General features: G+C 37.9%; 1 pseudogene; it reads left to right on the forward strand.

Annotated features, from left to right (window-relative positions):
- The first annotated feature begins 21,837 nt into the window (after positions 1-21,837).
- Positions 21,838-24,304, forward strand: LOC116471761 (peptidyl-prolyl cis-trans isomerase G-like; annotated as a pseudogene).
- Positions 24,305-25,937: the final 1,633 nt, after the last annotated feature.

Below are 25,937 nucleotides of genomic sequence, written 5' to 3' on the forward strand. Positions count from 1 at the left end.
GGTCAGCCAAGACTAGAAAGTGATTACGTTCATATTATTTCTGCTTTCACCTGAATAGTCTTTTAAATAGAACCTAGAAAAAAATGGAATGTCAGACCTGTAAAGAGCCTTTAGCATGGGCCTCATTTTGCAAAATGAGAAGAAGCCCCAGCCAGTTGTCTCTCGTTTCTCTTGACTTGGGATCCATTGATCTGTCATGGACAAGCCTAAGATCATACCAGGGGACTCAATGTTAGGGGCTTCCCTTCACACCTACAGTGAAATCCAAACTCTCATGATCATGGCTATCAAGTGGGCTGACACCTGCTGATGCCTCCTACCTCCTGTGCTCCCTCCCTGTGCCTCATCCACATGTTTCAGTACACCCATTTTTCCCTTTCCTAAAAATACAAGTTTGTTCAAATGTGCAGGCTCTTTGTGCTTTCTGGGGACTGTGCTTTAAAGCCTTTTCCCTGATTTGGAATGGCTATAGGCCAAATTCTAAGAAGGCCCCCAAGCTTCCCACACTCGAGAGTTTCCCACACCCTATATAATCCACTGTTCTTCCCACACCCCAAGCTTCCCACACCCTATATAATCCACTGTTGTGCTGGACCCCTTTGAATCTCAGTAGGGATGCCACCAAGTTTGAGAAGCCAAAGAAGAAACCTAAAGCCAGCAAATGAGACATGGGTTCTTACTGGGGGCTTCCATACAGGGTAGAGAGTCCAGTGGTGGTGGCTGGGCAGGAAAACTGCAACCATTTACAAAAAACATGCAGTTTGTATAGCATTTTCACTTTGCACCCTCCCACTAACAACTTCCACCTGGCAGCCTTCATTTAACCCAAAACAAAGGGCCTGAGTATCCTGTATGGCTTGCCTAACACTGATGGGGAGGGGGCTCAGGTGTTCCTCACAGATAAGGAATGGATCCCTGGGTTGGCCACTCCCGGATTCTCTAGCTCAGAATCCCTAACCCCACCCAGGTGCACGTGCCATACAGGGTCATTCTCAAGGTATGCTTAAGTTATTACTATCAGGTGCATGTACCATATACCACTCACACTGACTGCTGGGGGTGGGGGGCCAGTGAATATGATGCTACATCACTCCAGTGATGTTGTTACTGATCAGTTGATGGAGTTAATCAAAAGAGAGACTCCCAGGTGTGTCTGATCTAATTTAGTGATCCCTTTAAAAGAAGATGAATTATCAGAAAGACACTCCCCTGCTGGCCTAATGGAAAGCAAACAGCCATATTGTGAGAGGAGGGGCCATGTGGTACATGCCTGAGGGTGGTGTCGATGTCTAGGAGCTGAGGGTAGTCCCCAGCCAATAGCTAGCAAGACAACGGGCACCATTGTTAAACAGACACAAGGAAAAGAATCCTGCCAACAACCAACGAGCTTGGGAGAGGACTACTCTGCACCTCAAATGAGATCACAGCTCCTGCCAACACCTTGACTTCAGCCTGCAAGACCCAGAGTGGAGGATCGACAAACCTGCACCAGCCTCCTGACTCACAGAAACTTCAGTAAGTAAGACAGTAAGCTGTGTAAAGGTGCTGAGTTTGTGGCAATTTGTTACACAATAATAGAAAACTAATATCTCATCTTTCACGTCTCAGCTCTTATCATTTCCTCAGATAGGCTTTCCCTGAGCCCTCTAATGTTTTGTGTCGCCTGCCCCTATGATCTTGATTTATTCTCTTGTGAGCACTTAACAGAATCTAAAGCCACCTTATTTGCTTACTGTTTGGATGGTTGCTGTATTCCCCAGCACTTGCGATGATGTTGCACACATAGTAGGCATGCAATAAATATTTGTTGAATGAATCACAGAATCCAAATTAATTAGTTTTTATCAGCTGCCCGTGACTAAACTGCTAAATTATTCCCTGGACCACCAGGTGGCAGATCATTTAGACAGTAAAGTAAATAGAATAGAAGAACCTTGGCCTAGTGACAGAACATCAATTCTCTAATGACAACGTTGCCATGCAGACTTTAATCTAAAACCATCTGCCTTTATTTTTCTTAACCTGGTCAGTTGGACAGCACATCTGCCATTGCTGGTGTTTCTGTAGCCAAATTATATGATTAACTCTTTTAAAACAGGAGCTTAGAAACAGAATGGATTGATGCTATCATCATCACCTACCATATAACCAGCCACAGAGGGTTATCTTTACCAATCATTTGTTATTGTGATTTTTTCTTCCCTGCATAATTTAACTTCTTGAGTGTGGATCTGGTTAATTGTTGTCCAGATTTCAGTTGATGATTTTCTTTATTCATATGTTTGGATAAGGTGTTCTCATGCTTTGGGAGAATGGACTATTATTATAATGTGTCTCTCATCAAAACTTTGCTAGCCTGGAACACACTCATTGTTATAATATGCACTCAGACTACTGAGTACCTAGCTGATTTGAACCTAGGTTTTTGTTCATAAGGGTTTCAACGTGTATGTAGAGATTCACTAGAGTGCAAGAGCCAAGAAAACAAAGCCTTTATTTGTTTTATTTTTTGCTGACCTCTTATCCTCTGTACTGCTTTTTGCATTTGCTGTACTGTTATAATAATGCCAGGCATATAATGGGTACTCAATAAATAGCTTTGAAGAAATGATGAATCAAGTCCGTTACCATCTTAACTATCACCAAGTCATGGAAGATCTGTTCTGTAAGAGGTTTCCTGTGGGAAATTGCTCTTTTCCATTTGAAGAACCTAAACATTCAAGACCCATTCAACTGTCATCTCCTTAGGTGATGGATGTTAGGATGGTTATTAACCATTTACATATCACCTTTTATTAAACATCAACCCTGTGTCTGGTATTATGTGAGGTGCTGAGGACACACAGATAGATAGGACCCCTGCCCTAAAGGAATTTACTGTCTTACAATTCTCATCTATTACTACCCATTGTCAGGATTGCCACCAACTGCAATTCTAGAAAAGAACCTAAGGTTTATTGGAGTATAGGGCCTGGACATTCTGAAGATTGCTCTTATTTGAATGTCTGCGTTTGTAATATTGATATTCCTTTCCCTGCTTTTATTTAGTTAAGGTTAATGAAGGCTACCTGCTGAAACAGATAAACCTCAGCAGCTTAGCATAATAGAAATATATTTCTCATTTATGTAATTTCCAAATGGGGTTCGAGATCATTTGGCAATTCTGTCCAAAGCTGTGATTTAGGAATTCAGGTTTCTTCTATTTTGCAAGTCTGCAGAATTCAACTTGTAATGTTGCTGTTCAAGGAGTAAAAGGGGAAGATCTCATGGGTCGAGCCTGGATGTTTCCACGATCATTTGACCAGCGCTCAGTCACATGATCACACCTCCCTGCAAGGGAGATGTAGGAACACAGTCAGTGAGCATATGAAGTGCACTCATGTTCACTAGAGTGCAACCAGAAAAGATAATTCCTATTTATCAAGCTGAAGGGATCTTAATAACCTTTTTTTCTTCTAAAAGATCAGAATTGTTTTAAAGTTTTTTACCTGAAAGAATTATTTTGAATAATTTTTTTCTAGGGAGGAACATGCTCATTATAATAAACCAAAATATTTATAGAAATTCTAGGCTATTCTGACAAAAACAACCATTTTAAGATACCATAAAAATATAGTGAATGTAGTAAAGAAAATTTAGTAAAGGTGTGTTCCAGGAAAAAAAACCAGGTTTTGTGAATAGTCAGCAAATCTGTCAAACTGATTCTCTGGTGTTGAAGAAATTCCCTGAGCATTTCTATGCTAACTCTATTATCCATGTAGAGTGATAAAGAGGCCAGGGTCAGAATAACTGGGCTGTATTTTTCTGTTACTTATCAATCTGTCGACTTTTTACGGGCAGTTTTCCTCTCTGGGTTTCAATAGGTTTACATAAAATGGGGACAAGACACACATATTGTATATTTGTCATATACTGTCATATGTTACTTGATGATTTCATTGTTGTGTGAACATGATAAAATGTACTTACACACACTTAGATGGGATAGCCTGCTGTACACTTAGGCTATATAGTATGGCCTGCTGCTCCTAGGCTGCAAACCTGTACAGCAAGTTACAGTACTGAACACTGCAGGAAATTATAACACAATGACAAGTATTTGTGTATATAAACATAAAAAAGGTACTGTAAAGTTATGGCATTATAAGCTTAAAAAACTACCATGCTGTATGTGGTTAATTGTTGACCAAAACATTATTCCGTGAGTATATTTGCTTGGAAGGGTGAATTAAATAATTACCATGGAAATATGCTATGAAGTGCAAATTTCAGTGTAAATAGAAAGCAGTATCTTTCTTCTTCTCATCACCATCACCATTAGGATCATGAAATATAAGGAAAAGGTAGGAGGCAAAGTAAGGATGTCCAATTTGGCATCAGCTTTATCTTGCCCTACTTGTTTCTCACCCTTTGTAGTTGTGTTGAAATCCTTGCTGCCTTCTAATAAATCATACCAACAGCATTTATTCATTTCCCTGACAAAGACTTACTGAGGTCTAAAAATAAATAACCATCTTTACCATTGTTTTGAGCTCTGATCCTATGGCTGACGCTAGACCAGGTATGCACTTGACCCACATGATCTCATTTGATCCTACCTTACAACTCTAGGAGGCAGATTCTCTTACCACCCCCTTTTTTTTACAGATGGGGAAACAAAAGCTCATAAATGTGAAGCTCTGCATTAAAGGTTACAGAGCTCAACACTGGTAGTCTGGCTTGAGAGCCCATGCTTGCAACTATTGTCCTCTTGATTCTTCATGTGGCTATTATGTGCCGAGTGCCAAGGGCTTCCACAGTGAGCAAGACAACGTGATTCCTGACTTCAAGGAGCTTTCATCCTGGCTCTCAGAAGCCTTCAGGCTCTTACGGACAGTTAGCTTTTTTAAAATATAGACTTCATTTTTTATTTTTTATTTTTAATAGATTTAGGGGGTACAAGGGCAGGTTTCTTACATGCATATATTGCGTAGTGGTAAAGTCTGGGCTTTCAGCGTACCCATCTCCTGAATAGTGAAACTTGTACCCAACATGTAATTTTTCAACCCCCCTTTTTTAGAGTAGTTTTTGTAGTGAAATTGAGCAGAAGGTACAGAGAGTTCCCATCGACTCCCTACCCCCACACATCTATAGCCTCCCTCATTATTATTATTACTATTATTATCCCCCAAAAGAGTGGTAGATTTGTTACAACTGATGAGACCACACTGACTCGTAATCTCCCAAAGTCCATAGTTTATCTTAAGGTTCACTTTTGGTGTTGTACATTCTGTGGGTTTTGATAAACATATAGTGGTATGTGTCAATCATTGTAATATCATACAGAGTAATTTAACTGCCCAAAAAGTCTTCTATGCTCTGTCTGTTCCATTCCTCTTTCCTTGCAATGCTCTCTAAACACCTGTTTTCTCTTTCTCAGACTGGTTGGTTTCTCCTTACCCTAAGGACTCAGGTCAGGCATCACCTTCCTTAGCTCTTTCTGATTGTCCAGGTAGTATTTAGAAGGTGTCTCACACATGCTCATAAGCAGAGGCAGTATTGCTTGTGGTTAAAGTAGTAGATCTAGACCAAGATTGGCTCAATCCTGGTTCCATCACTTCTAAACACTGTAATTTGGGGCAGTTACTTACTTTACTTCTCTGGGTCTCAGTCTCCACTTGGGTAAAACGGAATTGTTACAAGGATAAAATGAGATGATGCATGTAAAGAGTTTGGCACTTACATGTCAAGTGCTTAGTTAGTTAGCTTTCATTAACTACCATTATGAAGACTGATCAGTGACCACATATCATTCTCATTTCTTCCTCCTAGCCAGGACTGCCTGGCCTGCTGTAAAAGATGGGGATGTTGACTTGCATTCTGCCTTCAATTTCAATGGTTTGGAATTTAAACTGAAAGGTCACTATTTCTGAACCTAGAATCTGGCATCTTGAGTTAAACTAGGGAATGGCCATGGCATGATCAAAGCCCCCATTTTTGATAATGTTGTATATCTTAATGAACACACCAACTCCACACCCTTCCCACAGAAACAGTGCTGATTTATGTTTTTAATCAGATTTGCCTTTGCTGATGTGCAGTGAGGAATAATTAGTTGGAGGTCGGTGCAGAGAACTGCACTACACTCAGCCAGGAGGGGATGCTTCCTCTAGCATTTCAATTCCCTTGCTGAGGTAGCTTTCCTCCTTTTTCTTTGTTACTCTGAAGTGAAACTTGATGGGTCTCTGTGGGAAGCCTAGTCATCTCTTTCTCCACACTTCCTCTCCCAGGCCTAAGAAGGTTTACAGTCCCCAGGTGAGGATAAGGACATGTCTAGGTAACCAATTAGGCCAAACAGAGCATCAAGAGACTTGTAGAATACATACACATTTCAGTGGATTAAAGGTCAGTGTCCAATAAACTGAATCTGAGCCAGGCTTTTTTCCTCCCAGGGTTTGGGATGCTGCAGAGTTTAATCTTGGAGCTCTGAGGGTCTATAAAGAAAGCAGCAGGTGTTCAGAACGTCAGTCTTTGTTCCACTACAAAGGCATATGTGCTGTTAGGCTCCAGAAAAATCTCCTCATGTCTAGTGGAAGCATTGGTTGCCTCTTCTTCTCTGTTGTGCTTAGAAGCCCCAGTGCCTGTTCATACATGATGAAGGTGCATATTTTACTTCAACCAGAGTCAGGAAATTTAGGGAGAAAAACAAACCTTGGTTGTTATGATCTGAAATTTTGAAGTAAACCCAATAGGGAATGTGGCAACTTAAAAAATGCAGCTTCATTTCTCCCATTGAGAGGTGGGGTCTATAACTCTCTCCCCTTAAATCTGGGCAGGTGTATGACAGATTCAACCAATAATACATGGTGATAGATGATTTATGAGACTCAGTCATAAAAAGCATGCCATTTCCGCCTTGCCCTTTGAACACTTGCTCTTGGAGCCCTATGCTGCCATGTAAGAAGTTTGACTGCTCTTACACTCACCATATTGTGACGAAGCCCAAGTCGCATTGAGAAGCCTCATGATGTCCCAGTTAGTTTCAGTTGAGACTAGCTCCTGAGTTATGCCGGCCTAGGTGTCAGATATGTGAATGAAGATACTTCTGGATAATTCTAGGCCCCAGTGGTTAGAGCTATCTCCAGATAGCTTAGTCATACTTAGCTATGCATGTCTTCAAAATAGAGGTCCCAGACATTGGGGAGCAGAGACAAACTATCTCTATTGTTCTCTGTCCAAATTTCTAACCTGTAGAATCCATAAGTGTAATAAAATTACCGTTTTATGTCAATAAGTTTTGGGGTGGTTCATTATATAGCAGTAGACAGCTGTAACAGTTTCATGAAGCCATTCCCCCAAGCAAGTGTGAGTAGGAGAACTAGTGTAACTGCAAGCCCAGTTGGTAAAAGGTGATAAAAATCATGGTATCAGTAGAATTTAGAATTATAAGGAACCCTAAATTCCATCTAGTAGATCCAAAGCATCTAGTATATCTAAAGTTTGCTTAAATGCTTTCAATGATAGGAACTCATTATTTAATAAAACATCATCTCTTGCAGAGGTACAACTGGTTGGGTTGGAGAGAGAGATTTTTATTGCTAGGTAGATATGGTTGGTGACACAACAAACATAGATGTCTAAGATAAAATGGTTTTGAGGAAAGGTTCCACCTATACAGGTTGGAGCTTATGAAAAAATGGCAAGCACCATGACACCTGCTGTTTGGACTATTCTGAAATTTGTCACATGTTGGCTTATTTTTTTAAGGCTTTTGTAATGTGTAGAGCACATCTCTTTCCAATTCCACCTCATGATGTATTGAATTCCAGTGGTAAAGGAGAGGGAGAAATGAAAGCTAACCTGGGTAACACTGTTAGAAATATAAAGGCCGGCATATAGGCTCAAAGAGAAGAAGTCATAGTTCACAAAAAGTGGAATATAAATAAACGACACAATGCAGCTACAAAAAAATACGAATTCATTCTTCAATAGGCAGCAAGGTAGAGCAGTCACAGGTGCTAGTTGTTTAATTGTCCAGTGAATGAGTCAAACTCCATTTGCAGAATTGCCCTCAATTCTGGGAAGTCCAAGAGAGACATGGACAACCTAGAATATTTTCAGAAGATGTCAGCGAAGGTGGAAAGAAGTCTAGAAACCATGTCAATTACTTCTCAGCCTTTTGGCTAAGATCAAGCATAGAAACTATGTCATATAGAATATAATTGAAGGATCTAGGCATATTTAGCAAAAAGTGGAAAATAATAAGAAATGATATGATAAACATCTTTAAATACTTCAAGTGTTCTAAGCAGACAAAAACATATACTTTCACAAACGATTCTTAGCTCATTAGTCCAGGCCCCTGTCCTTGCCTACCTTGACTTCTGCATCAAGCTTCTCTCTGGTCTCTTTGATTTCTGTCTTGCCATCCACAATCAGGTTTCTACAAATGCAGATGTGAGCTTTTAAAGCTGCAAATCAGATCACAACACTTCTTTTAAAATATTCTCTAAATTTCTCACTGGTCTTAGAATAAAATCCACTTTCCTCACCATGTCCTATAGTGGTCCTCAGCTCTATCAGAGCCAATAGCTTCATTTTATGAACAAATATTTTCATTTACCCACTTTACTTTCATAATGAACTTTACAGATAATATAACCTATCTGATCATGAATTCAAATATAGAAATAATGTCCTAGTTTCGTATAATGCAGAATAGAAGGAAAGTGGTTTATAATAATGCAATATATATTCAGCATGTACATACATAGGCATAATTACACTAGAAGATGTGAGTAAATAAATACTTGCATCTATAGGTAAAGTTATGAGGAACATGTGAGCAACAAATGCAGATTGATACAGGTGTGTTTGTGTTTTGATTAGTAACTCAGACACCTTAAGCAGCATTGCTATGGTGACATTATATCCCAAAATGTTTCTGGTAATGTTCAGAACAAAACTATGTTTACTCTTCCCTCAGTTTATAAGGTATTTGTGTTTTTGGAAGAGTTGGGGACTAATATATCTTTAGTTTAAAAAATGCTCTGATTTAAAATGAAGTTAGATTTTAGGATCGGATAACTATCAGCTGGCATTTTATCTAAATAAGTGTTTAGTGGGACATTAGAAAGTCATATAAGATGAATCACAACTCTGATATGTAGACTTTCCTGTGTGCTACAGGAACCCTTGTTGTCCTGTTTTGTGTTTTCTCAATGCCAGGAAGGAGTTTCTGTTGTTGTCACTGACAAACAAAAAAACCCACTCTGACAGAGTCCCAGAAATGCCCATAGGTATGGCTACCCTGACGCCTCTCAGGGAGAACCTCTGGCCTACAATATCTGGCTCCTGACTTCTTTCTTCTCTAGTTGTAACTCCTACCATCCTTTCCTCACAAGCTCCAAACTCATTACCTCCTTCTCACTTTCTTAAAAGAGTGAGTAATTTGCTTTTCTTTTTCTATACTTTGAACTGTTGTGTCTCCAAATCTTTGCCTGGTTTGGTTTTCTTGTTATTCACACCTCAGCTCAAATGTCACCTCCTGAGAGAAGCACTCCTAGACTACCTTGGCTCAAGGTAGCATCCTTGTCCACATCACTATTTCTTTACCCTATTATACCTTCTTTGCAGCATATTTAATAGCACCTAATACTATTTGGAAAAAAGTTTTAAAATTTATTTACATGCTCAATATTATTCCTTTCTGTCATTAGAATATAAGTCCCAGGAGGTCAGGAAATCTTGTCTGCTACCAGATACATTCTAAGTGCCAATGTCTAGCACACAGAAGGTGCTTACTAAATAGATTTTTTGAATCAACTATTTAACTCCTCCCTTGTACCTTTCAAGATAACACCTACATTCTTCAGCATGGCACTTGAGGTCTCTCAGTATCTTTAGCAGCATATATTTCTCTCTCGTTTTCTCCTTTCACTCACCACTTCTCTCCTTCTACTATAGTCTCTCAAATATAATATGTCATTTAACGTTTCATTTCTTTACATATTGTGTTTTCTCTGCCTGAAATTCAGATGAGATAAAACTCCCTTGATTTCTCTCTTCCTCCCATCCTGTAGAAGATTACATACTCCTTTCTCTGGAACGGCCTTGTGACTATGCTTATCCAAGGGGATTGCCTTTGTTGGTGTGTACATCTCTCTCTGCTATAGTTTGAGTATGGTTTGTTTGACATCTCAACATATCACATTGAAATTTGATCCCCAGTATTGAAGTTGGAGCCTAATGAGAGGTGTTTGAGTCATGTAGGTGGATCCCTCATGAATGGCTTGGTAACATCCTCATAGTAATGAGTGAGTTCCATCTCTGTTAGTTCCCAAAAAAGCTGGTTATTAAAAAGAGCATAGCACCTCCTCCCTCTCTCTCTCTCTCTCATTTCCTTTCTCACTGCATACACTGGCTTGCCTTCCACTATGAATGGAAGCAGCCTGAGGCCCTCATCAGAAGCAGACGCTGGTGCAATGTTTCTTATATAGCCTGCAGAACTGTGAGCCAAATAAACCTATTTTCTTTATAGATTACCCAGCCCCAGGTATTCGTTTATAGCAACACAGATGGACTGACACTCTCCAACTGGACCTTGAGCATTTTGATAGCATAGCCCCCTTCTTAATCATCTTTATATGCCCATTGCTGAGTATGATGACTGATGTGGAATAAGTTACAGAATTCAATTTTCGTTATGTTAGAGTTGGATTATTATCTCAGATAGTTGAGAACATTTGAGATCTCAATTTTGTTATCCATTTCAATTGAATATTTTTCACAGTATCATATCAATTGTAAATTTGGTAAGTATGCCTAAGTGACACAGACTTCAATGGGCACATAAAAGTATATGAATCCCTTGGATTTGCAATGAATGACAAAATGATTTCTAGATTGTTTTTGTGGTTACTAATAATAATATTTCTTGAGGGTGGCAGGCTAGGCACATTTCTAAGCATTTTTCTCAATGAATCCTTCAGCAATTCGGTGTTTAGAGTTACTGATGTTTTTCAGACTGAGTGAACTTCACAAGGTCACAGCTGTTAAGTAGAAGATAATTAACCTTGATGTATCTGATCCCAGAGCCTAGGTTACTAACCGTTATGCCAAGTGTTTTCAATGCCATTTTATATACCTGCATTTCTTAGACCCAACTATCCTTGAATCTGGCCAAAATAGAGTTAATGGAGATGTTTTAAAGTTAATCCTATTTTCTCAGGATAAAGAGGATTTTAATCCCTCCTCCCCCCAAACAAAAAATATTCATCTGTTAATAATTGCTTTTTCTCCCCTTTTCTCTCTGTCAGGGAAGGTCAGTTTATTATGGGTCATTGTGGATGCAACCAAATTAATGACAATTGATGTCGGTCCTCTGCTTCTCATATTAGTGGCTCTGTATCAGCCAGCATCCACTCTCCATGCAGTGGGCATGCCCCCCTCCATCACTTTTTCCCCATCGGCTGAGGTTTTGCCTTAGCCAGTGAACTTTTAATCACTCTGAATTGCTAATCGCCATAATTCCTCACTGTCCAAAGCTGCAAGTTCACCATGTGAATGGACCCAGTGTCCTTGTTAATCACAGTAATCACTCACCACTCATGAGCTGTGAAAAGTAGTGACAAGTATCCTCATCACACTCGGTTGCTCACAATCTGAGGGAGGCTGATAGGAGTGTCATGATTCACCCAACACAGGCTGTGGGGCTAGCAATGGAATGCCTGCCAGAACTGCAAGTTTCAGGTCTCTGTTTATAATTATTATTTGCCCGAGTTGGCAAATGCTCATATCTTCATCCTCACAGTTACTGATGCTAAAGCTTCCATAGCAGGGTTCCCTTATAGGCCTCTCCTTCCTTTGTGTCAAATGACCCATCTTGACTGGCATCCAGCCTTCTGGGATTCCTGGCCAGGACATGAACTTTTGGTGCAAAATTAACTAAGGGTATTTGTCTTATCCTGGAATTGTTTTAATAGCAGTAAACCAGAAACCAATCCATCTGGTTTAATTATAGAAGGATTTATCATGGGTATATCTTTTCCCCAAGGCGTAGAAATTTCACCACTCTTCAAGAGGGACATGAACTGGACTTGAAAGACCACTAGCTATCAAGGCAGTTATTCTGTTAATCCTGTTTCCTATGTCTTCTGTATAGACTCCTCTGGATCTGTGTGTTCTACTATTTCACTTTTCTATCTTGTTTTGCTTTGTTATCACCTCTTTCAGCTTTGTTTTGGAACATAGATCATAAATGGCTTTCCCAAAAGGGCAGTCTTGGTGTCCATGTCCTGAGCAGTCCAGGGTTTGCTGCTAACAGAGTATACTTTCTGATTTCCAGTTCCACATTCTTATCCCACAGCTCTTCAAACTGTCTTCTGTTACAAACTCCACACTCTCTATAACTTCTCCCAGATTTGCATGTCAAGGTGCCAGCAGACTAAAGGGCTTCATTTTCATCAAAATTAATTTTCTTAAAACAGCTATTTTAAGGTGTCAAAAATAAACATTTCTGCTATTATTATACCATTCCAAAAAGTCTTTTAAAATTGTCTGAATGGGCCAAAGACCATCACGGACTCTTCACTCAAAAATATATACAAATAACAAATAACATATGAAAAGATGCTCTACATCGTATGTCAGCAGGAAAATGCAAATTAAAACAACGAGATACTGCTACACACTTATTAGAATGGCCAATATGTGGGACACTGACAACACCAAATGCTGGCAAGACTATGGAGCAACAGGAACTCTTATACATTGCTGATAGAAAAGTGTTACAGCCACATTGGAAGACATTTTGTCAGTCTCTTATAAAACTAAACATACTCTTATACAATCTGCCAATTGAGCTCCTCTATATTTACCCAAGAGTTGAAAGCTTATGTCCACACAAAACTTATGTCCTACACGTAGATACTTTTAGCAGCTTTATTCATAATTGCTGAAACCCAGAAGCAGCTAAAATGTCCTTCAGTAGGTGAATGATAAATTAACTGTGGTATATCCAGATAATAGAGTATTACTCAGGGCTAAAAAGAAATGAGCTATCAAGCCGTGAAAAGATAAGAAGGAAACTTTAAAGGGTCTTACTAAATGAAATAAGCCAACCTGAAAATATTACATACTGTATGATGCAGCTATATGACATTCTTTAAAAGGCAAAGCTATGCAGATAGTAAAAAGGTCAGTGGTTGCAAGGGTTAAGTAGGGAGAGAATAGAAGATTTTAAAAATAGTGACAATATTCTGTATGATACTGTAGTGATGGCTACGTGTCATTGTATAGTTGTCCAAACTCATAGAATGCACAACACGGAGTGAACCCTAATGTAAACTATGGACTTTGAGTGATATTGATGTGTCAGTATAATAATGGCTCACAAATGTACCATTCTGGTGGCGGATGTTGATAATGGAGGAGGCTATGCCTGTGCTAGGGCAGATGTTATATGGGAAATATCTGTCCCTTCTTATTAATTTTGCTGTGTACCTAAAACTGCTCTACCAAAAAAAGGCTGAAAAACCTAAAAAAAAAGTGTCACAAGCTCATTATTTTCATCCAGAATAGTTGCCTTGGATATTTTTGAAAGTCATCCCTCTTTCTGCATGTTCTTTTCTTTATCACTTCTCCCTCTCTCCCTGTCTTGAGAGAGAGAGAGAGAGAGAGAGGTAGAGAGACAGAGAGAAAGAGAGAAAGAAAGAACATACATGCACATGCGTGAATGAGAGAATCCAGATCCCTAAGGGAAATCAAAGCCCTGGGATACTGGAGTGGATTTTTTTCCCTTTACTTAAAACATTGGTTTCTCACCTCACCGCCCCCCGCCACCGCCCGTTTGAGAGCGCAGTCCCCGATTTTCCTTTGTATAACTGTCTCTTCCCCATTGTTCATATTCTTGATGGAGCTGTCAATCAAGTTGCCCTAGCCAAGAGATCAGTAAGAGAACCAAATAAGGCCAACTCATTTCTCATTTTGAGGACTCCAAATATTACACAGTTCAGCGATGCCAGGATGAAAAGATGATTGGTGCTGATTCTTCATAGTGTTGTCACCTTAATTGTTGATTAGTTCCTGCTGCTTGGATGTCTGCTTCTTTTTTTCCCCTAAGATGGGCTCTTTAGAGATTTTTTAAGTTTTCAAATGATCCTATGTCTTACCACTAAAGCTGCTTTGCTTCAGTTAGCCAGAGCCAGTTTTACTGCTTGCAAACAAAACAAAGAAACACACAACTGATCTGGCTACTATGCTACAGAAAGTCTTGGTTGCACGGATTTTATGTTGCTTGATCCTAGTAAGCGCAGTTTCTCTGTTATGTTCCCGATGGGATGCTGAGAATTCAAGGGCAGGATACAATGGCTTAGTGCCCTATCTATTTTAGGTAGAATTGACAGAATAGGTCACAGTGAAATTACAGCCCTATATGGTCATGGTTCTACAAACTTTGGGCTGGGTTCTGGAGATATATCTCCTAAGTTAAGTTTAATTAGCAACAACTCAATATCAGTCTGCCTTTGGATATCTGGAGCTTGAATGTCACAGCTTGGATTCTTCTGTTTTGGTTCATTAGCAAAGATTCTGAATTATCTGTGGTATAAGGTTCAGAAGTATATAAGGTAAGAAGAGAGCTTTGAATCAGTTTGGTAGCTGAGGGACACAAACAGGAAAATCTAGCTTGAAAAACAATGTAGTCCCCATCATCCCTGGGTGACTTCCCAGGGCCCTCCAAGGAAACTCCATTTTGTTCTCTCCTTCTTTCCCCTTCTCTTCCCCTCTCCTCTTCTCCCTTAATCCTTCTTCCTCAAGGTTTCAACTCTCCTTTCCTTCTCTTGCACATATGTTGTACAACCATTTTCTACCCTGTTTATCTCTGTGGCTAATATTAAGCAGCATCTCTTTCTCTCAGGTGATTCTAAGCAAGGCTTTAGAATCAGACAGGATAGATATTTTATTTCACCTATGTCACTTGCTAGCTGTGTGACCAAGGGCAAGCTCCTCCCTCAGACCCAGTTTTCTCATATTCCAAATGGAAGGAATAAAGGTGTTCACGTGAGGTTTACAAGGAAAACACTTGGTGTCATAACTAGCCCGTGGTGGGTAACTAAAGATTGGTAAGCTTTGTCTATTCGATTTAATTTCTAACTTCTATTATTATTGTTATTTTCCTACTGTTATTTTTCTTTGAAAAAGGAAAAATTCCTTCTCATTATCAGCACCTGTTTATTGTGCTTGTCTTTGAGTCCATTCACCTCTCTTGTCAGTGTTCAATGCCTTCCCTTCCCTTATCCCATGATAAGACCACTCACAGGGAACCTAAATTATTAAAAGTTATTCCTAGAAAATTTTAGTAACAATGGAGAAATGTTAGCCTCTGGGCGAGTCTTAGTGGATTTCCCTTTACACTAGTGAAACATAATTTTAGATTATTTTAGTAATACTTTTATGGAATGTTTCCCATTTTCTAAATCTCACTTCTTGTGGTCTTTTGAGAATTCAGGTAAATTTCAGGGTAAAAGCTATAAAGGAAAATATGAGCCCCTAGATGTTCCAAACTAGGATGAAATCTCACTCAGCATCTTCAAACAAGTTGTAAATATAGTAAGATTTTTAAAACTGAGACCACTATGGGTAAGGATGTCCCTATGCATTTATTATAATAATAATGAATTGAAGCTAAATTATCAAACTTTTTGAAAATGCATTCTAGATATTATTTTATTAAGAGGAGAATAGTAACATTTTGTGTGTGTGTGTGTGTTGTTTGGAGTCTTTTTAAAAAACAATTGCATTTAATGGCGATCTCTCCCATCCCTTAAATGTCCAATTGTTATCGTATTTGACAAGTTGGTGTGGAGAAAACTTTTATTCTTTTTACCTCAGCAATGTGTGAGAAGTACTATTTGTTTAGCAAGACAGTTTCAACTTGGCTGTTTTCCTTGACTCTGATTCCACTTTAAGATGTGTGCTCTAGTTTATGGGCAACATGCTTGCATATTTCTTACAGATGGACTAAACTTGGGAGCTTATCAATAGTTTGGACTTGGAAGTACAGTAGCTCTAATGGGAAAACCTTGCTTTGCTGAACCGTTAATGCTCAAGGTTTAAGTGTGAAAGCTCAGCTGTGCTTAATCCACTCCCCACTGCAATTTCCAACTGAAGCCTGGGCCATGCTCAAAGTCAGGAGCTAAGTGGAGGCAGGGATCTAGTGACTTAAGAGGCTGAAGAGATTTTCTCTTTCTGAGTCAAAATTTTTCTCCAGACTGTTGTGGGATTTGACACTGGAGTGTAGCATTCCAATCTCTGTTTAATACACAGACTTTGACGGTATCCACATTCCCTATCTTAGTTCTGCTTCCTTCTTACCATGTATGACAATGAATTCTATCTGTTGGGACTCCCAGGCACATTGCCTGATCACCCTCCTCAAATAATGCTTGAGAGTTCAGTTCTCTGGAGTTTGCATTCAGATCTGTTTTACATCAAAATGCATTTCTCTGACATGTGTAATCCTCTCTAAGCTTGAGAAGAGAGCTTGGTTTCTGTTCTTTTCCCTAGGATTTCTTTCTGTGTGTGTGAGGGGATGGGGGATATAATTTATCTTACTTTGAAGAAGAGAATTGGAGAAATATTGAGGAGACTAAACAGTGTTATTAGGAGGCAGAAATAAAAGTAAAGAAAAATGATATAGGGAAGTAAGTGGAGAAAATAAATTTAAATATAGAAACGGTATAGAAAAGGAAATAAAATTTCCTCACTGCTATGGTTAAGTGTAGGTCCTAATAAATGGGATAAAATTGGCTGCAATTTTTTTTTGAAATCTCGACTTGTTTATAAAACACAAACTCATCAAAAAATAGTGAAAATGTTCTGTGTAAATAAAGGGAAAAGTGTATACCTCTCTTCCTCTTTCCCCAACCCTATCCTTATTCCACTTCCAGAGGTGAGCGATGTTAATATGATGTATGTTCTTTCACTCACCTGTTGTGTTATTTGGGTGAGCCGCTGAACTCCTTTAAGCCTTAGTTTTCATATCTGTAAACTGGGGATAACACCAGTTACTTATAGCATTGCTGAGAGGATTAAAATAGGTAAGTCATTTGTATAAATATGTATGGCACAAAGTAAGAGCTCAATGAATGTTGGGTATTATTTTTCCAGGCACATATAAGTTTACGTATTTTATAACAAATGAAATGGTCCTCATTATGCATACTGTGATGTAAATTACTATCTTTAAAGATATGCTGGAAACATTTTAAAATATTTATATATATCTTATTTTATTTAAATGCATGCATAAGATCACATCATAGTTAACAATGTTTTTTTTTTTTTGGCTTGCTTTCTCTCTTCATGCCTTCTCTATCCATATTACCTATCTTGAGGAAATCCACATAAAGGCTTAGTAGGTATGTGTCTATATTTTCCTTCAAGCTCATATAATCATAGACAAAAACACATATGCATATTCGTAGAATTTTGTCATTGATTTATAAAAATAAGATTATAGTATACAAATATATTTTTACAATATTTGCAAATTATAAAATATCTTTTCCTGACCCTTCCTTTACTAACAGAGGCTGGAAAGCTTAACATTTGAAGTCACAGTGAACGTCTTTGGTGCTGAGGGGTAGGGTAGGCAAATGTCCCTGTGCTGGTCAACTATACCCACGAGGAAATCTGTTGCAAGGATTTCTAGGAAAGTTTTCTTTCTTAATAAATGGGATAAATTTGGCTGTTGTTGTTGTTGTCCCTTGATCCATCTTGGAAAGTGGAAATAAAACCTGAAATGACAATATCATCTTTGGACCATGATGGGACACATGTGAGGATAAAAGCTATAATGTTAATGGTGGCATGACAGAAATATCAGGCTGAGTGCCTGATAGCATTTTCAGTGGCTGAATTAATACCTGCAACTGCTGACCTTGGGATTTCCAAAATAAACCCCAATTTGCTTAAACCATGATCAGTGAGTTTTCTTTTCTTTACAGCCAAAGACATTCTTGACTGATATGCAGACTTCCCTGGATCTCGTTTTCTTCAGTGAAATCTTGTTGAAGTTCTAATTGATTACTTATCATGGTAGCATACTATTTTATGGCGTGAACGGTTACAATTTTGTCTGCCTTTCTTCAATTGGTGGATTTTTTTTGTTCAGTGTTTATTTTATCTTTTTTCCCCCCGCTTCAAACAATGTTGCATCAAATATCATTAAAAATATATCTTTATATAGTGAAAATTTTATTTTTATGGAAAAAATTCCCAAGAGTAGAACTACTGAGTCAAAAGTATATATATTTTTAATTGTAATAAATGTTTCTAGAATGTATTCCAAAAAACAGGAATAATTTACATTTTATCAGAAGTGTGCAAGAATAAACTTTTCCTTCCCAAGTCTACGCTAGCAAGAATTGTTATTGGTCTTTTGCCAGTCTAATGTTTATAAAATCGTAACTCATTGTTGGATTAGTTGTTCACATGTTCCTGACTGGTAGAGATTTTAAGCCTTTTTCGACATTCTATTGGCTATTTGGATTTGTCCTTTGTGAATTCCTATTCACAATCTCACATACTTTTCTCTTGGAAATTTTCCTTCTTGTCAATGTAAAAGAGATAAAAAGTATATTACTGGCACCCATTTTCACTTTTCAGCATTGGAATTTGATTATAGTGTTTGCTATGGACTGAATGTTTTCTTCCCTCCAGATTCCTAGGTTGAAACCAAATCTCTAAGGTGGTGATATTTGAAGATGAGCCCTTTGGGAAGGTATCAAGTCCCATTAAGAATGGGATTTGTTCCCTTATAAAAGAGACCCCAGAGAGTTTGTTCATCCCTTCCACCATGTGATTATACAGTGAAAACATGGCCCTCTGTGAACTAGGACGTAGGCCTTCACCAAACACCAAATCCACCAGTGCCTTGATCTTGGTCTTCCCAGCCTCCAGAACTGTAAGAAATGAATTTCTGTTGTTTATAAGGCACCCAATCTCTGGTATTCTGTTATAGTAGCCTGAATGGACTAAGACAATGTCTTTTGCTATAAATGTTTGAACTTTTATATGGCTAGAAATGATTTTTAGAACACTTTATTTTCTAGTTTTAGATAAAGGAATCTGCTTTACCATGAGATTATATATGAAGTCACCTATTTTTTCTTGCAGAATTTGTTTTTCTTTTTTCCCCCTCTGTTACATCTTTACCTTGTAATTGTAAATTAGAAGTTCATTTTGTATATGTATTTTATTAATTTCTTCACAAAAACCCAACTCCTGGATTCACTGATCTTTTGAATGGCTTTTTGTGTCTCGATTTCTTTCAGTTCAGCTCTGGTTTTTGTTATTTTTCATCTTCTGCTAGCTTTGGGGTTGATGTATTCTTGCTTTTCAAATTCTTTCAGTTGTGAAGTTGTGAATTGGAGATCTTTCTAACTTTTTGATGTGGGCATTTAGTGCTATGAATTTCCCTCTTAACACCACCTTCACTGTGTCCCAGAGATTCTGGTATGTTGTATCTTTGTTTCGTTATTTTCAAAGAACTTTGTGATTTCTGCCTTAATTTCATTATTTACCCAAAAGTCATTCAGGAACATGTTTAATTTCCATATAATCGCATGGTTTTGAGTGATTTTTTTTGTCTTGACTTCTATTTTTATTGTTTTGTGACCTGAGAGTGTTTGGTATGATTTCAGTTCTTTTGCATTTGCTGAGAATGTTTTTATGTCCAGTTATGTGGTCGATTTTAGGGTATGTGCCATGTAGATCCTTTAAATCCGATACTTTAATTCAGAATTTGTTTGTTATCTGTGTTGATTGTTTTGTTTATTGAAGAATGTTCTATTGGATGGAAATATCCCATTTTGCTTATCTATTGTGAACCCCAAATATCTGAGACAGGTCTCAGTTAATTTAGAAAGTTTATTTTGCCAAGGTTAATGATGTGTGCCTGTGACTTAGCTTCAGGAGGTCCTAACAACATGTGTCCAAGGTGGTCAGAGCACAGCTTGGTTTTCTACATTTTAGGGAAACATGAGACATCAATCAACATATGCAAGATGAACATTGGGTTGGTCTGGAAAGACAGGACAACTGGAAGCAGGGATGGGGCTTCCAGGTCACAGGTAGGTGAGAGACAATTGGTTGCATACTTTGAGTTTCTGATTAGCCTTTCCAAAGGAGGCAATCAGATATGCATTTATCTCAGTGAGCAGAAGGATGACTAAATAGAATGGGAAAGCAGGTTTGCCTTATGCAGTTCCCATCTTGACTTTTCCCTTTAGCTTAGTGATTTTGGGGCCCCAAGATTTGTTTTCTTTTCACACTGTGGCTCTGTTGAGAGACATTTTAATTATCTCCAATGATTAGCAATTACAAATAAATTGGCTATGAACATTTATGTATGATGTTTTTTGTAAATATATTTTTACTTCTGTTAACTATTTAGAAGTAGAATAGTTGGGCAGTACAGTAAGTTATGTTTAACTTTTAGGAGACTGCCAAACTGATATCCAAGTGGTTGTACTATTTTATATTCCTACCAGCTGTGTTATAAGAGTTCTATTTTTTCTACATCCTCACCAATGTGTGCTATTTTCAGGCTTTTTAATTTTAGCTATTCTAATGGTTAATGCTATTCCAGCTCCCTTGCCTGCTTTGTGTTTCTGCCAAGTACAAGTGGTAGTGGCTGACTCTCTTACTATAGCAAGCTCCAAATGAATAGTCTTTGGTTGTTCTCATTTGAGTAGTCTTCATCATTTATTTAGAATTTTCATTAATTATTCCAAAGTGTTTGCATTTCTGTATAAATTTTAAAATCCATTTTTCTATTTCTATGGAAACCCTGTTTAAATTTTGATTAGAAATTCATTAAAGTTATAGATTTTCTGTCTTTTTAAAAATTTTTAAATTTTTACCTTTCTTCCATTTCTGAGGCTCCTTTTATTTGTATTTCAAATGCAAATATTTTCCACGTAAATACTTACAATTGTTATATCCCCCTTGATGAATTGACCCCTTTATCATTATATAAGGACCTTATATCTTTTTACAGTTTTTATCTTCAAATCTACTTTGTCTGATAAGTAGATATACTGCTTTTTTTCAGTTTCCATTTGCTTGAATTGTCTTTTTCCATTTCTTTATTTTTAGCTCGTCTGTGTCTTTATACAAGAAGTAAATTTCCTGTAGGTAGCATATAGTCGGGTCTTGTTTGTGTGTGTGTGTGTGTGTGTGCGGGTGTGTGTGTGTGTGCGGGTGTGTGTGTGTGTTTTGTGTGTTTTATTCAGCCTCTTCATGTCTTTTGATTAGATAATTTATAATTTACCCCGTTTCTATTCAGTGTTATTATTGATAGTCAAGGACTTGCTACTGCCATTTTATTTGTTTTCTGGTTGTTTTGTTGAGCCTCTCTTTCTTGTATCCTTTTCTCCTGACTTCTTTTGCATAAAAGTAATTTTTTTCTGATAGTATGTTTTAATTTCTTGCTTTTTATTTTGTGTGTATTATATGTTTTTGTTTTGTGGTTAATGTGAGGCTTGCAAATAACATCTCATAATCAATTATTTTAAACTGATGACAACTCTGATTACAAAGAATAGAAAAAACAAGCAAATAAAGAAAAAAACTAAAAAAAAAAAAAACCTCTACAATTAGGACTGAACTGTCGGGGAGGGAGGCGGTTAGCGGGCTTTAGCTCCTTTTCTGGAGGGGGTAGATATGAAGCGGTTTAAAGGACTGGACCAAAAGAAGGAGAAACTCTTACCATTGCAAGAGCCAAGGCATCAGTTGTCCTTGGTTTTTTTTTTTTTTGGTCTTTTCTTCATTTGAAGATTAGGTATTGGAGCCATGGGAATAAAGGTTCAATGTCCTCGATTTTTTTTTTTTGACATTGCCATTAACAACCTGCTGGAAGAGTTGTCTTTGAATTATTTTCTGATGTGTGCCCCAAAACATGTGAGAAGTTTAGTTGTCTTTGTACAGGTGAAAAGGGAACAGGGAAATCAACTCAGAGCCATTACATTATAAGAGTTGTCTCTTTCACAGAGCTGTCAAGGATTTTATGGTTTAAGGTGATGACTTCAGTGAGGGAAACGGACGAGGAGGGGAATCTATCTAAGAAGGATTTTTTGAAGACGAGAATTTTGCTGTTAAAAAACAACAAAGAATTTCTCTTGTCAATGGCCAACAGAAGGAAGGATACAAATGGTTTACGGTTTTTCATAACAATGGAACCAACTCTTCATTTAGATGGGCATCATGTTGTTTTTGAACAAGTAATCTCTAGCCAAGAAGTTGTAAGAGAGATAGAAAACCACAAGATGGATGCTGCTAGCAAAGCATTTACAGAGCTACAGATACTCAGTTGTGGAGAGCTGATTCCCAAATCTAAAGTTAAGAAAGAAGAAAAGAAAAGGTATAAATCATAATCATCTTCCTCCTCATCATCTAGTGACTAAGATAGCTCAAGTGATTCTCAGTTCTCACCTGATTCCTGTGATTCTGAAAGTGCTTCTGAAGAGAAATCAAAGAAAAGAGAAAAAAAACATAGGAAAAATTCCCAAAAACACAAGAATGAAAAGAAGTGAAAGAAAGAAGCTGAAAATCTTAAAGCACAACTCCAGTCTACTGTCTGTCTAGAAGAGATCCCTCCGATACCTGAAAATAGATTCCTAATGAGAAAAAGTCCTCCTAAAGCTGATGCAATGGAAAGGAAAAGCCAGAGAGAGAGAGAAAGAGAACGAGAATGTAATCCATCTAACTCCCAGCCTGCTTCATACCAGAGACAACTTTTAGTTACTAGATCTGGCAGGAGAATTAAAGGAAGAGGATCAAGGTGTTATCAACCTCCTTCCAGATCCAGATCAAGGGATTGTTTCAGACTTAGTGAGACTCCTGCACATTGGAGGCAAGAGATGCAGAGAGCTCAAAGGATGAGGGTATCAAGTGGTGAAAGATGGATCAAAGGGGATAAGAGTGAGTTGAATGAAATGAAAGAAAATCAGAGAAGTCAGTTAGAGTAAAAGAGAGAAAACTAACTAACCACAGGAATGTATTTGAGAGTCCAAAAGAAAAAATGAGAAGGAAAAAGCAAGTTAAAGACTGTAAATCTAACAGCAGAGAGACATCAGAAGAAATTCAGAAAAAGATGATAAATATAATATGAACAAAGTGAAGAAAAAGGGCCAAATCTAAAATTAAGAGTAAGAGCAAAGAGAAATCAAAGAGTAAAGAAGGAGATTCAAAACATAATAGACATGAAGAAAAGAGGATGAGGTCAAGGAGCAAAGGAAGGGATCATGAGAATGTTAAAGAAAAAGAAAAGCAGCCTGATTGTAAAGAAAATGATCAGGAAAGGGGTAGAAGTAAAGAGAAGTCTAAACAGAGTCAAAGAGTAATGAGCATGATCATAGTAAAACTAAGGAAAAGGATAGATGTGCACAATCCAAGAGTAGAGAATGTGGTATAACTAAAGGTAGACACAGTTATAATAGCAGAACAGGAGAGCAAAGCAGAAGTAGGGACAGAAGAAGAAGAGTGCGATCTAGAAGCCGTGACAGAGATTGCAGCGGAAGCAAGGAGTACCACAGATACAGAGAACAGGAATACAGAAGAGGACAGTCACAAAGCCGAGGGAGAAGAACACCACCAGGAAGATCAAGAAGTAAAGATAGGGGGAGAAGGAGGAGAGACTCATGGAGCTCAGAGACAGAAGAAAGTTAAAACAGAAACAAAGAAAAATACAGAAACCAAGAAAGTAAGAGTTCACACAGAAAAAATTCTGAGAGTGAGAAAAGAAATGTACTGCGCGGTGGCTCACGCTTGTAATCCCAGCACTTTGGGAGGCCGAGGCAGGCGGATCACGAGGTCAGGAGATCGAGACCACGGTGAAACCCCGTCTCTACTAAAAAAAATACAAAAAAAAGTTAGCGGGCGTGGTGGCAGGCGCCTGTAGTCCCAGCTACTCGGAGAGGCTGAGGCAGGAGAATGGCGTGAACCCAGGAGGCAGAGCTTGCAGTGAGCCAAGATCGCGCCACTGCACTCCAGCCTGGGCGACAGAGCGAGACTCCGTCTCAAAAAAAATCAGGATCATAAATCAAAAAACCAGGGAAAAAGGCGGATATAGATAAAATCCCTTCTCAAAAAAAAAAAAAGCAGTCAACACATTGAAAAATAAGGAGGATGAGAAGATCAGATCCTCAGTGGAAAAAGAAAACCAAGAATCAAAGGGTCAAGAAAGTGACCATGTACATGAAAGAAAAGAAAATTTGATTATGAATCAAGCCCTGAAACAGATGAAGACAAAAGTGGATGAGTGAGTTATATAAACTTATTTCTGTTCTGTTTTGAATTTTAAGTTTGAGAGACTTGCTAGTGAATCTTCTTTATGTTGTTTTCCTTTTCATTGTTTTTGGGTTGTGTTATGCTTGCCCCTTTTCTTAAAATGTGGATTTCATTGAGTTGATCTTTTGATAATCTGCAATCTGGATAACTTGTACTGCTAAAGTTTTAATAAACTTGAAATGTGAAAAACAAAAACAAAACAAAAAAACTCTACAATTTAACTCCATCCCTCTCACTTTTTGAATTGTTGTCTCTATTTATATCTATCATATGATCTAGCAATACCACTGCAGCATGTATACCCAAAAGAAAGAAAACTGGGATATCAAAGAGATACATGCACACTCATGTTTATTGCAGTACTAGTCACAATAGCCAAGATATGGAATCAACCTGTGTGTCCATTAACGGATGAATGGATAAAGAAAATGTACATATCCACAATGGAATATTATTGACCATAAAAAAATGAAATCCTGTCATTTGCAGCAACATGGATAGATATGGAGAACATTATGTTAAGTGAAATAACAAAGGTGCAGAAAGACAAATATTGTGTGTTCTCACTCAAATGTGGGAGCTAAAAAAGAAATTCAACTCATGGAGATAGAGAGAAGAATGATGGTTACCAAAGGCTGAGAAAGGTAATATGGAGAGGTGAGATAAAGAGGGAATGGCTAAAGTGTACAAAAATACACTCAAATAGAATAAGATCTAGTGTTTGGTAGCACAATAGATCTTATTGTTAACAATATTTTATTGTGCACTTCAAAATAACTAAAAGAGTGGGACTGAAATGTTATTAACACTAAGAAATGATAAATCCTTGAAGTGATGAATATCCTGATCATTCTGATTTGATCATTTCATATTGTATGCTTATATAAAAATATCACATGTACGCTACAAATATGTACAACTACTATGCATCCATAATAATTAAAAAACATCTTCTAGAGCTCTTTTGATTTGTATGTTAAATCTCTCATAGTCCTCCTCCAATTCATTTTCATCTTTTTTGTCTTGTGATGTTTATGTTTTTATGTATTTCTTCATACTCTAAATTTTTTAGGCCACTAAATCTTGTCTCAGCAGTGATCTTGAACATCTTCTCCCTTAATTCATCTCCTAAATAGTTTAGTTGGAAACTATTTCTTTTATTTCTGGAAAGTACCCTTGAGAAATGGGAGTAGAAGGTAAAGGGGGTATACACAGATATCCCTAAGCTCTTATTGTTTTTTCTTTTCAAATTGTCATCTGTCTCTTCTAGCATCTATCAGAGGTTGGTTCTGTGTTTTGTTTGTTTTGATTGATCTTTCTGTCTCTGGCTGCTATGCTGCTCTGAGGTATTGTTAACATGGAGTACATCTCTCTGCTTTCGTGTCTCCTGTACTCACTCAGCCTGAAGGGTGGGAATGCTTCACTCACCTGTTAACATTTTTTCGAGGAGCCTGAGAGATCTGATAGACACTAGGGCCTCTGTTTATCTGTCCCCTGGGTCCACAGATCTCTGTAAGCCAAACATTCCCAAGATCCACATTTTAGTTGAAATCCTTCTCCCAAGGCTTTCTCTCTCTCTCTCTCTTTTTCTTAAGAGAAGTAAA

The sequence above is a fragment of the Hylobates moloch genome, unplaced genomic scaffold (genome assembly GCF_009828535.3).
Source record: "Hylobates moloch isolate HMO894 unplaced genomic scaffold, HMol_V3 SCAFFOLD_6, whole genome shotgun sequence".
Classification (NCBI taxonomy): Eukaryota; Metazoa; Chordata; class Mammalia; order Primates; family Hylobatidae; genus Hylobates; species Hylobates moloch.